Raw genomic sequence first — 12427 nt, forward strand, 5'->3', positions numbered from 1 at the left:
TTGTATATTCTCTTGTAGGGGTGTTCATAAGACTCCTAAGGGTTTTGATCGGTGGGTAAGGTACGGTATTTAGACATTTCGGTTCGGTATTTTCGGTATTCGGTTTCTTAAAATGCTATACCAATACTGTATCTAATTAAATTCGGTATGGTTCGGTTTTTCTCTTTTCGGTTTCGGTTTATTCGGTTCGGTAACTGCGGTTTATTCGGTTTGAATACTAACAAGTGCATAGAGTCATAGACTATAGTTTCTTAGTTAAAGTACTCAAAAGTACAAAACAGAAAACATTTGTTGACAAAAGTTTTGTCCAAAACCAGCTAATATCAATCTAGAGAGAGAAAACTGCACATAAAGGAATAAATTCGATCATTAGAAGCTATGTTGCTCGGACTCTCCGAAAATATTGCCGGGTGCGTGTGGGATTCTCCAAAAGCAATGTATTTTTGGAGAATCCGACACGGGTGCGGCAATATTTTGAAGAGTCCGCGCAACATAGATTAGAAGTATCTTCTTACTGGCTTAGACTTAATTGATGAACTTAGAGAATAAAGGAAAGTAAAGTTTGATTTTTTACCTTATAATTAATAATATGTGTTTTTTGTAATATAATATATATTTCGGTACGGTGTCAGTATTTCGGAATTTCATTAAAAAATACCAAATACTATACCTAATACCATATTTTTTTAAAACTTAAACCAAATACCATACTGAATACCAAAATATCTAATACCAAATACCAAAATTTTCGGTTTCGGTACGGTAATTCGTTATTTACCAAATTATGCACAACCCTATTCTCTTGTCACTTGGCATGCAATATAACGTCTTATATTATAATTAGTTGCTGTATTTCTATGTTCCTGTAATTGTCTTATATGGCTTCATATCCTGTAATTGTGCAATCTTCTGTTTTGTATTGTAAACACTCTTCATTTTTTTTTTGTTTTTTTTTTTTGTTTTACTTGTAAAATCCTGACATATTTGAAGGAATTATCAAGCAATGCATTCCTACAATCTCTTCCTTTGAAACAACTACCAATTTTACTTTTTGGCATTATGTGTCCCATTTTTGATAAATTGACAAATTCAAATATGTATCTTAATAAGGATTTACTTAAATCTATTCTTGTGAAGTTGCATATTTTACTGTTCTTTAATTGGCTTGTTGAAAGAAACATGCACTACTTCCTGTAAAGATCTTCATTGGTACTTCATTTACTTACTGTTGATAGGCTGTGTATGGACTGTGTATTGAATGTTTATCTCTAAAAAGGATGAGTTATGTGCACTCATGTTTGATGGATCTTAATTTTGAAGAAGAGTGTCTCGTTTTGACGATTGTGGGTATATATATATATATATATATATATATATATATATATATATATAAGGAAACTAACTTTTTGTTGGCTGATGATTTATCTAGTGCCGGCAAACTCAACCACGATGAAATGAATACCTGGATAGACTTCATCTCTTGCTTCTATTCACCTGTCATTAAGCCTGATAAATCGCTGGTATGGTCGAAAATGATTTTGTTCTAGCATAAAATTTTCAAAATAAGGTGTTCAATAGAATGTTGCTAAATTTTGATACCATTATTGCAGATTTACAAAGCTCAGGGCATATATGGGGAAAAAAGCACTCCCTTGATCTATTTTGGTGAAGCTGATGAAAAATATAGGGAAAGGTCTGTACTTGATTATTTCACTCGTTTTGGATTTTAATGCCACCAGAAGCGACCTGGGACTCGGAGGCGGATCCAGGATTCTAAGGAGATGGGTGCACAACTACAAAGAGGTGAATCTAGAATTTATATTTGACGGTTTTAACCATTAAGTTTTTACCTTGAATTCATTAACATTTAGAAATTATAGATTAAAATTTAAATTTTGTTCTTATAATTTTAGTGATTTGTAACATATATATCTATATTTCGTATCAAAAATATTGATTTGTAACATATAATTTTAGTGATTTGTAACAATGACTTCTATTTCTGTAACGACCCGACTGGTCGTTTTGCCATTTAGAACCCCTTCCCTTAAATAAAACTTTCCGCACTTTCTTTAGCTAACTTATGACTTGCGGGGACGGTTGGTTCGGAAGTTGGAAGAGTTTTGAGTAAGAATATGCCCATTTGCTTCTTTAAGATTTTCTTAAAAGATCAAGTTTGACTTCGGTCAACTTTCATGGGAAACGGGCCCGGATTCGTGATTTGACGGTCCCGGAGGGTCCCTGGGAAAAATATGGGACCTGGGTGTATGTCCGGAATCGAATTCCGAGGTCCCTAGCCCGAGTAGTGAATTTTTATGTGAAATTGTTAAATTGAAGTTTTAAAGAATTTAAGAAACTAAGTATTCATTGATTTCCTAAGTATCGGGCTCGGATTTTGGTTCCGAAACTTGGTACAGGTCCAAAATGTCAGTTAAGATTTACCCGTAAAAATTGGTGTCAATCCGAGTAGTTTAAGGGCGTTTTGACCCATTAGAAGAGAATTAAGAACTTGAAGTTCAATAGTTTGAATCATTTGGTTTTAGGGCGTGATTCCTAGATTTAGCGTTGTTTTGAGTGATCCGAGGGTTCGAGTACGTCCGCCTCGTGATTCTGGACTTGTCGGTATGTTCGGGCGGGGCTCGGGAGCCCCGAGCGTCAAACGATCGAGGCTCGAGTGAAGTTAAAAATTGAAGAAAGGGTTGAACTGCTGCTTCTGTCATAACCGCATCTGCGGTTCTAGGACCGCAGATGCGGTCAAGTCTTCGCAGATGCGGCCAGTGCCCAGGCCGGGGAAAACCGCAGAAGCAGTTCAGAAACCGCAGAAGCGGTTCCGCAGAAGCGCCCTCCAGACCGCAAAAGCGGTCCAGTCGCTGTAAGCCCAGAGCCGCAGATGCGGCCTCCTTTCCGCAGGTGCGGGATCGCAGATGCGGTCCCCAAACCGCAGAAGCGGAAACCGCTAGGCAGTGAGCTCTTTTAATTCGAACTCAAGGTCATTTATTTCATTCACTACTCCACACTTGGGCGATTTGGGTGCTTCCAAAGAGAGGATTTCAACATAGTATTGTAAGGTAAGTAATCTCCCTCCATCCTTAGTTTAAAATACATGTACGTTGGGTAGATTAAACACTAAAAACTAAGTAAAATCAAGGGTTAGAGCTAGACCTAGGGTTTTAATAAAACTAAGATTTAATCATGTAATTTGCTATGTAATGAACTAGAAATCATATATTATTGATCCTTAGGTTAGAGAGAACAACTTCCTTCGAAAAATCTCGGAATCCGGGCACGTGGACCCGGGGTCGAAATTTAGGAAACTTGTGAAAAGGGTTGGGAAATGGCTTAAATAGCTAGAATTCGATCTTGTAAACTTATATTGACTAGTTCTTACTTCCTTTAACTAGTTTGTGATCGTTTGACTCCGACTTGAGGCTTGGACTTGTTTTTGATAATGGAAGTGCGCTTTGGAGCGAGGTGAGTCTCCTTTCTAACCTTGTAAGAGGGAATTGTCCCCATAGGATTAATAAATAAGAATTTGCTACTAAATGCGGGGGCTACGTACGTACTAGGTGACGAGAGTCCGTGCGTAGCTACTATGATATTAATTGCTTGGGTAGTTTAGGACCCAAATCATGCCTAATTTGGAAATATCTTGTATGTAAATTGCCAACATGATCATTTATGATATGCCGGAGACTTGAGAGAAATAGATATGAACGTTTGAACTTGTTGAACTCTTGTAAGAGTTTCCTTGTATATAAATAAACCTTTGTGTGTATTCTTGATGTGTTTTCTTGATATTTATGGATCGGGCCGATCGCCTCGGTGTAAATAGATGCATCTATGGTTCGGGCCGTTCGACCCTCGGCAGTGCACAATTTTTTTTCCGTTGGAGCGGGCCGTCGACCTCGGCATGATTGCGCATGATATATGTGCTAAAGCTTAGACATGACATGATTACTTGCTAAGTATTTAAAAATAAAAATAGTAACTGAAATATGGTCAAGAACATGATTATGGCTTTTCATTGTAACCTGTTATTTATTGGAAACCTTCATGCTTTACATAGCACACTAGTATTATATCATCTTGACCCTAGTAAGTATCAAGTCGACCTCTCGTCTCTACTTCTTCGAGATTAGACGGGATACTTACTGGGTACATATTGTTTATGTACTCATACTACACTTCTGTACTTAATTGTACAGGATCTGAGGCTGATACATCTGGTTACCGATCTGGTGCGTGCCCTTGAGTTAGAGGCGGAGACTTCCACGGTGAGCTGCTTCCCTTCCAATGCCGCTCAGCAGCCGGATGGAGTCTTTCTTTACTTTTGCTGTCTTTCTTTATCTTAGACAGTAGAATAGGGATGTTCTTTTGTATATTTTACTAGATGCCCGTACTTGTGACACCAGGTCTCGGCACACACACGCATTAGTAGACTTATTTTTGGATTGTAATATTATGTTACTTACAGTATCTACCTCTTTAGTCTTGAATCCAAACTGGAATGGTTATTTCACTTAAATTCTGATAAAATCAAAGTATGATGTTAGAAATGTTCCGCATTGGCTTGCCTGGCAACAGTGCCCTCACAACCTATTATGGAAATGGGTCGTGACAATTTCATTTCTTCCTCGTAGGTTTCTTATTTATAGATTTATACGAAATGTCTACCCATAAATACTAAAAATATATAATTTCTAACCACGTGAGTATCGTGAATCTTTAGGTACAAAAAAAAGGAAATTTATTTGACGTTGGACCACAATATTGGGTAACAAAAGAAGAATGCAAAATGAGCCATCACAAAAGTTGAAGTGTGGCTCAATAAAAGCAAGAAATGATCGTTGATTCAATTTGGTCTCACCGTCACAAGTGATACTTGTCTCCATAGAAGAAGACAACAATACAGAGAATTGAATGCATTAGGTACTCAATGAATCTCACTGAACAAATATGGTCGACGAGGTATAATATAAATGAAAAAATATGCTTTAGATTAATCATAAATAATATCTGCATTCATAAGTAACGACTACACATCCAATTAACAACAGATGTAGGAGAGACATCCAAGTGTTGTAATTATTGTGATCACGTGAGTTTTCCCCTATATGAAATACTCCTACAGAATACCAAAGAAATAGATTTTTCTTTTAATTATTTTCCATTTTAGGAATTTTTGTGGAATTTTCTTAATTATTTGTATTTTTCTGTGCATGTTTAATTTTTATTTATGTCACGACCCAAACCCCGCTCCGATCGTGATGACGCCTCTCGTGATGACAAGGCCAGCCAACCAACCCAATTTGCCTTTTTGAAATTTAATAAACATGAGTATACAATTTTAAAGATGGTTCAATAATATTACTTAGCGGACGTACAACCCAAACACAGCCCAAATCGGGGTGTCACAAGTCACGAGCATCTATAAGAGTCAAAACACAACTACAAGGCCAGTAATATACAGAATAAAACTTAGACTCAAAAGGAAGAAAATCCGGTGCCGCGAACGCTGGCGGTCACCTAGCTCAGCTACGATAGTAAAATCTCCAATCAGCTCAAAACCCGCTACCGGGTGAACAAATACCTGCATCTGCACACGAGGTGCAGGGAGTAAAGTGAGTACTCCAACTCAGTGAGTAATAAAGGTAAATAATAACTGAGCAGTAAGAAATCACGTATAATAGATCATCATGCTGTATAGAAGCAGTGTAAAAACACTTTGAGAAAATCAGTGAAACTGTGAAATCTTTAGAAATATCTTGGCTCAGTTTTAAACCTCTTTTGAAAATGATCCTTTCAACAGTTGCAAAAATAATTTCAAACAATTAGTGCCGCTATGCATAGAAATTCGCCCCTCGGTCACAAATACCACAGTATAACAAGTAAAAGACAAATAAGTATGCAAAATGAGCACATAAAACTCGCCCCTCGGGCAATATTCTTGTTCCTGGTCAGCCATTGTTACCTCACCGCNATAACCTATGAAGCATAATATATAACCTTTGGCAAACTTTTCCTTTACTCTAGCCATAGCTAATTCACTCGCACGCCCCCAAACTGGAACCAACATAGCACCTAACCGTGCAATCAACTGCTCACAGCAGACTCCCCCACTTGGCTCGAAGCCATAGATCAAGATACACTCTATAACTCATAACGCTTTTACTTTATTGATGCCACAATACCATAGTGAGATTGGACTCAAATCATTTGTAAGCTTGTGAAACCCATATCGTCTAGTACTATAAACCTTCTGCAAATCTCGTATTCATTCCCGCAACAGTTAAGCCCACTCTCTTAGACGACCCGAAATTCCAAATTCCAACACATACTTTTACTTACACATGAGATCTTCTAACATACACATAAGGATCACACCGCTTCAGAACACTCCGCAGGAGATAACCCACCTGCTTCGCCTTAATATAACATTTCCGTATACCTTCCACCGTCAGAGACACGAAATTTTTTTTCATGTGCCCATAACTCGGAGCTACACATCCAATCACAATAGAAATCCAACACTTAATAGTTCATCTATCATCCAGCAGATCTTCCTCGACACTTCCAAGTCATATAGAAACATCACGCAGTGCTAACATACTCATCACAAAGCTATCCCGCCGTCATTCCCACTATTAGGGACAATACTGAACATATAAGTTCAAAACACTTGCTCACTCAATCAGCACCTCGGTGCTCAAGCCATAGGCAAAGATCCGGCCTCAAGTCCTTCCGACTGGCCCAACATCAACTCACAGAGATCACGTCTCGCCCCTCGATCGGGGAATCATAAGCCATCAATGCACATATGATACTGAGCGCTCATACGCGCATGCGAACGCATGGAAGGAATTTCAAGAGTTACTTTTTCAAGCTGAATCAAGGACGCACAATAAGATTTCAAGAATGTGAAGTTTTCCCTAAAGGTTCTGCAGCCTCTCGAGGATAAATACAGACGTCTGCGTACCGATCCACGAGACTCTACTAAACCTGCTCATGACTCGGGAGACCTATGTAACCTAGGCTCTGATACCAACTTGTCACGACCCAAACCCCGCTGCGGTCGTGATGGCACCTCTCGTGATGACAAGGCCAGCCAACCAACCCAATTTGCCCTTTTGAAATTTAATAAACATGAGTATACAATTTTAAAGATAGTTCAATAATATTACTTAGCGGAAGTACAACCCAAACACAGCCCAAATCGGGGTGTCACAAGTCACGAGCATCTAGAAGAGTCTAAACACAACTACAAGGCCAGTAATATACAGAATAAAACTTAGACTCAAAAGGAAGAAAATCCGGTGCCGCGAACGCTGGCGGTCACCTTGCTCAGCTACGATAGAAAAATCTCCAAGCAGCTCAAAACCCGCTACCGGGTGAACAAATACCTGCATCTGCACACGAGGTGCAGGGTGTAAAGTGAGTACTCCAACTCAGTGATTAATAAAGGTAAATAATAACTGAGCAGTAAGAAATCACGTATAACATATCATCATGCTGTATAGAAGCAGTGTAAAAACTCTTTGAGAAAATCAGTGAAACTGTGAAATCTTTAGAAATATCTTGCCTCAGTTTTAAACCTCTTTTGAAAATGATCCTTTCAACAGTTGCAAAAATAATTTCAAACAATTAGTGCCGCTATGCATAAAAATTCGCCCCTCGGGCACAAATACCACAGTATAACAAGTAAAAGACAAATAAGTATGCAAAATGAGCACATAAAACTCGCCCCTCGGGCAATATTCTTGTTCTTGGTCAGCCATTGTTACCTGACCGCACGGTGTTATTTTTGGTCAGTCATTGTTACCTGACCAAACGCATCATACAGTTTCACTGTTACCACTATCTGAAATTTATCCTCTTTAGGTGGGTACTCGCGCTCACTGTGGGGGTGCAGACTACGGAGGGGATCCTACAGCCCAAGCGCTATATCATCATAAGGCCTGAAAGCCTGTTCATATCAACATAAGGCCTGAAAGCCTTCTCACATCACACTCGAGTCCTGAAAGCCTCATCACATATCACTCGAGGCCTGAAAGCCTCCTCACATAACACTCGAGGCCTGAAAGCCTCCTCACATCACTCAACATATCCTCACATATGGCCCTCGGCCTCAATCAGTCCAAAAACAATCATAAGCCCCTCGGGCATCAACAAAACAATAGTACTCAGCTCAAACACTAGTTCAAATATCATTTAAATCTCAAATTTGAGTAAAATTAGCTGAGCTCATGAAACAATGTATTTTAATTGGACTGGGTTCAAGTAATGTGTCAAATAGTGAGGAAACAGTAATGATAGTTCACAAAGGATTTCAAATAATCGGCAATAAGCCCAAGTATGGTGAAACAACAAGTCATAGTCAAATATGCGGTAAAGTATCAACCGGGATGGACCAAGTCACAATCCCCAATAGTAAATGACCCCGCGCTCGTCATTGAGCGCGTGTCTCACCTCAATATAGCACTACGATGTGCAATCCGGGGTTTCAAACCCTCAGGATATCATTTACAATCATTACTCACCTCGAACCGGCGAAATCTCTAGCTCGCGACGCCTTTGCCCCTCAAATCGGCCTCCACGCGCGTCGAATCTAACCAAAAACCACAACGAATACGTCACAATATGCTAAGGGAACAAAACCCAATCGAAAACAATCAATAACGGGCACAAATCCCGAAATTACCAAAACCCGAGCCCCGAGCCCACTTCTCGAAACTCAGAAATTTTTACATAATTAGATTCCTCATCTTCCCACGAGTTTATACATATCAAGAATACCAAAATCGGAGTTCAAATGACCCCTCAAATCCTCAATTTAAAATCTCAAAATCCCAAGCCCTAATTCTTCCATCCTAGCTAAATTTCCATGAATTTCTAGGCCAATTTCATAATATAATCGTGCTTTAAGCTCAAAAATCTTACCTCCAATCAATCACAGTCGAATCCCTCTTCAATTTCCGTCCAAAGCTCTCAAGGATGTTCAAAAATGGTGAAAAATATCCCAAGCTCGCGGATGAAATGAACTTTTAAACCTTTTATCTGCCCAGGCCTTTTCACTTTTGCGGCCCCCACACCGCATCAGCGGTTTCCGCTTCTGCGGAATTTAACCGCTTCTGCGGAGGTCACTATTACACCCAGGACCGCTTCTGNGAATAAGCCCGAACTAGCTGTAATAACCCATACCTGCAACCTCAGGTGCAATCATATGATATACTACATAACCCAAAACGATAACTTCTATTCACAGCAGTTGCCCACAACACCCGAATACCGATAAAAAATCTCTTATCAACTAAGGTCTTATTCAAACACTTTCATATACTGCCAACGATAACTGAAACACGCAATGAACCGTAACCATTTCTCAGATCAACCATTCATGAAGCCACTTCCCTTTTGACTAATACCACAATAAATTCCGAGCTGAACCTCGATATTATCCTTCCAACAAGCTGAAATCAAATCCATTCGTATTCATTAGTAACCCCAACGATCACCTCGAATCCAACGCACCACCCTGGTGATATGACACCTCAATACAGGCCTAAGCCACAACTTGCATAATACGCGCACCAATAAGAAACGATCTAACATACTCAAATCATGAAAAATGACTCAATCGAAAGAGCTGTACCTCAAGCTCATCAGTACCATTATAACACAAGGCTGAGACCCCGTCTCACATCATAGAAATAGAACACCTGAATCTACCCCAAAAGGTCATATCTCCACGTGGCCTCGCTACAATGCGTGATCCTATCCAAACACTGTTACACATGAAACACCTCAAGTCACTATGCTCAATATCGACAGCCACGCACAATTTAATGTCCGAAACCAAAGTAAATCATTGCCCCCACGGTGAAACAAGTAACATATACCACGCAAACCCGATAGGACATAACCAATACGCCACTCGCCGAGCAATACTCAATACTCTTCCCGCTCGACTTCCACTGTGAGACCCCAAAAGAACCGCACCATACGTGCCTATAACCAACAAATCACAATACCTCGCAACACCGAAAAGCAACTCATAGATCTCCCTAGATCACTAATAAGCTCAATAACGGTCGAATCAACCTATCCCTCAACAATATAATTCGGACCCAACCGAGCCGATTCAAACTAGAACACGCATCCACATTAGCTTGCCAACGAACTCCTTACCGAGGAAGCCTGAAGCTGCTCCTTCCACTACCATAACTCCTGTCGGAGTCATACGATACGGTGCTCGGTACCAAATCCATACCGAAATCCGCAACTTCGCCCGGCGACATGCCCGGCCACAAGAAGCACATTCGAAAAGTTCCTCAACACCTGAACTTAATCAATGATAGCAACCTCTGCACTGATATCCATCACGAAGGCCCAATTAAGAAAAGCAACCCTTCCCAGCCGTCCGCTGGTTCTTCGAAACATAAACCACTCTACTAGAACATACTCCGACGCACCTCGCCACTCACCCTGTGGCATTTCCGGCATAGCCCATAGCGCAATAATCCAAAATAATCCAACACTGAGAAAACCATTCTAAACCCCGATATCATATCCAAAATCTGATATACCAGACAAAGAAAGGTCCACTCGAGCCTCCAAATCCCGATAGCCGTTACACGGTGCCGATACACACGATCCGCAATCACAGCATAGCCTGAATATGAGAACTTCCGTCTCCAAATCCACGCGGCACATGAATCACCACATCATATCCCATTTTCGCCGTCTGAAAGCATACCTCACCGTAATACCCAATAATTCCACGATAGATACTCTAAAGTTTCCCTGTGCCACCAAGCCAACCCGAATATCACCAGTCGATCTAACAGAAAGTGCCGCAATACCACCAAAGTGCCATCCATTTAATCACATTGCCCTTTTTCTAAAACATATACTCTCGTCAAATCACTTCCAAATAGCAGTACCATTTTCCTTGATTATCTGTGGCTACCCACTGCCTAAATGTTTTATGAAGTTCCTTTCTGAACTGAACTGTAACCTAACACACGCAAGTCTCGGTCCTCCACAACATACCGCATATAACATACCATCCGAGGGTACATGAAAACCTTATCTCCCTTCCGAGCCACAGACATCTACGCACTCAACTAGTCAAGAGCTTTCCCTTGGTCCCATCTAGAACAAAAACCACTATACATCCCATGCTCCGCATGCCCATAAAATATACATCTCCGAACCACGGTAAAACCCAACAAGAACTCTTCCAGTTCCGTTTGCACCAACTAAACTGCCAGGACTGAATCCTTCTAACTAGACCAAGCTAAGCAAGCCGTCGGAACCCAAGAGCATTGCTGCAAAATACTTGCACGAACTCATTACCTCTAACACATACAAAGAATTTGTCATATCCTTACCATGCCGATCCGGTCTACTATCAAGCTACTCCATCTATCTAAATCTCCTTCTGGTTCATTTTCAATTGATATTTCCTCTTGCTGTAGCACCGCAATTCCTTGACCCAGGCTTACCATACGAGACCCAAGCATAAAACCACACTATCTAAGACCCATAAGTCGTTGAATACTCTCTCAATTGTTCCCAGAAATACCACATTCCAGAATACTTTCCTCTGAAGGACTTTCTGCGAATCTAAATGTGTTACCTTTACTTTCCTGACAGTGATATTTAGAATCCCACAATTAACATAGAAATACCACAAATCTGGACCTCTTCCAATGAAAACACAGTTTCTAACCACATACTTAACTTTAAGATGCCCAATTGCTCTTTGTAGAATCTTGAACACATTAGAACTATTCCAGAGAGTCATTCACTCTTATTCAAATTGTAATTTACCTGACCCAACGAACAGAACCACCCGTGCCTCATTGGCACTCCGACACCGCAGAATGAAATCCTCATCCCAATACAACCAAGCAGCTTCCTGCTTTATGCGCCGAGCATTCTTTACCAACAATACTCTAGACATTCCGTGATTCTCATACCCTATGAAGCATAATATATAACCTTTGGCAAACTTTTCCTTTACTCTAGCCATAGCTAATTCACTTGCACGCCCCCAAACTTGAACCAACATAGCACCTAACCGTGCAATCAACTGCTCACAGCAGACTCCCCCACTTGCTCGAAGCCATAGATCAAGATACACTCAATAACTCATAACGCTTTTACTTTATTGATGCCACAATACCATAGTGAGATTAGACTCAAATCATTTGTAAGCTTGTGAAACCCATATCGTCTAGTACTATAAACCTTCTGCAAATCTCGCATTCATTCCCGCAACAGTTAAGCCCACTCTCTTAGACGACCCGAAATTCCAAATTCCAACACATACTTTTACTTACACATGAGATCTTCTAACATACACATAAGGATCACACCGCTTTAGAACACTCCGCAGGAGATAACCCACCTGCTTCGCCTTAAT

This window comes from Nicotiana attenuata, unplaced genomic scaffold (assembly GCF_001879085.1).
Source record: "Nicotiana attenuata strain UT unplaced genomic scaffold, NIATTr2, whole genome shotgun sequence".
NCBI lineage: Eukaryota > Viridiplantae > Streptophyta > Magnoliopsida > Solanales > Solanaceae > Nicotiana > Nicotiana attenuata.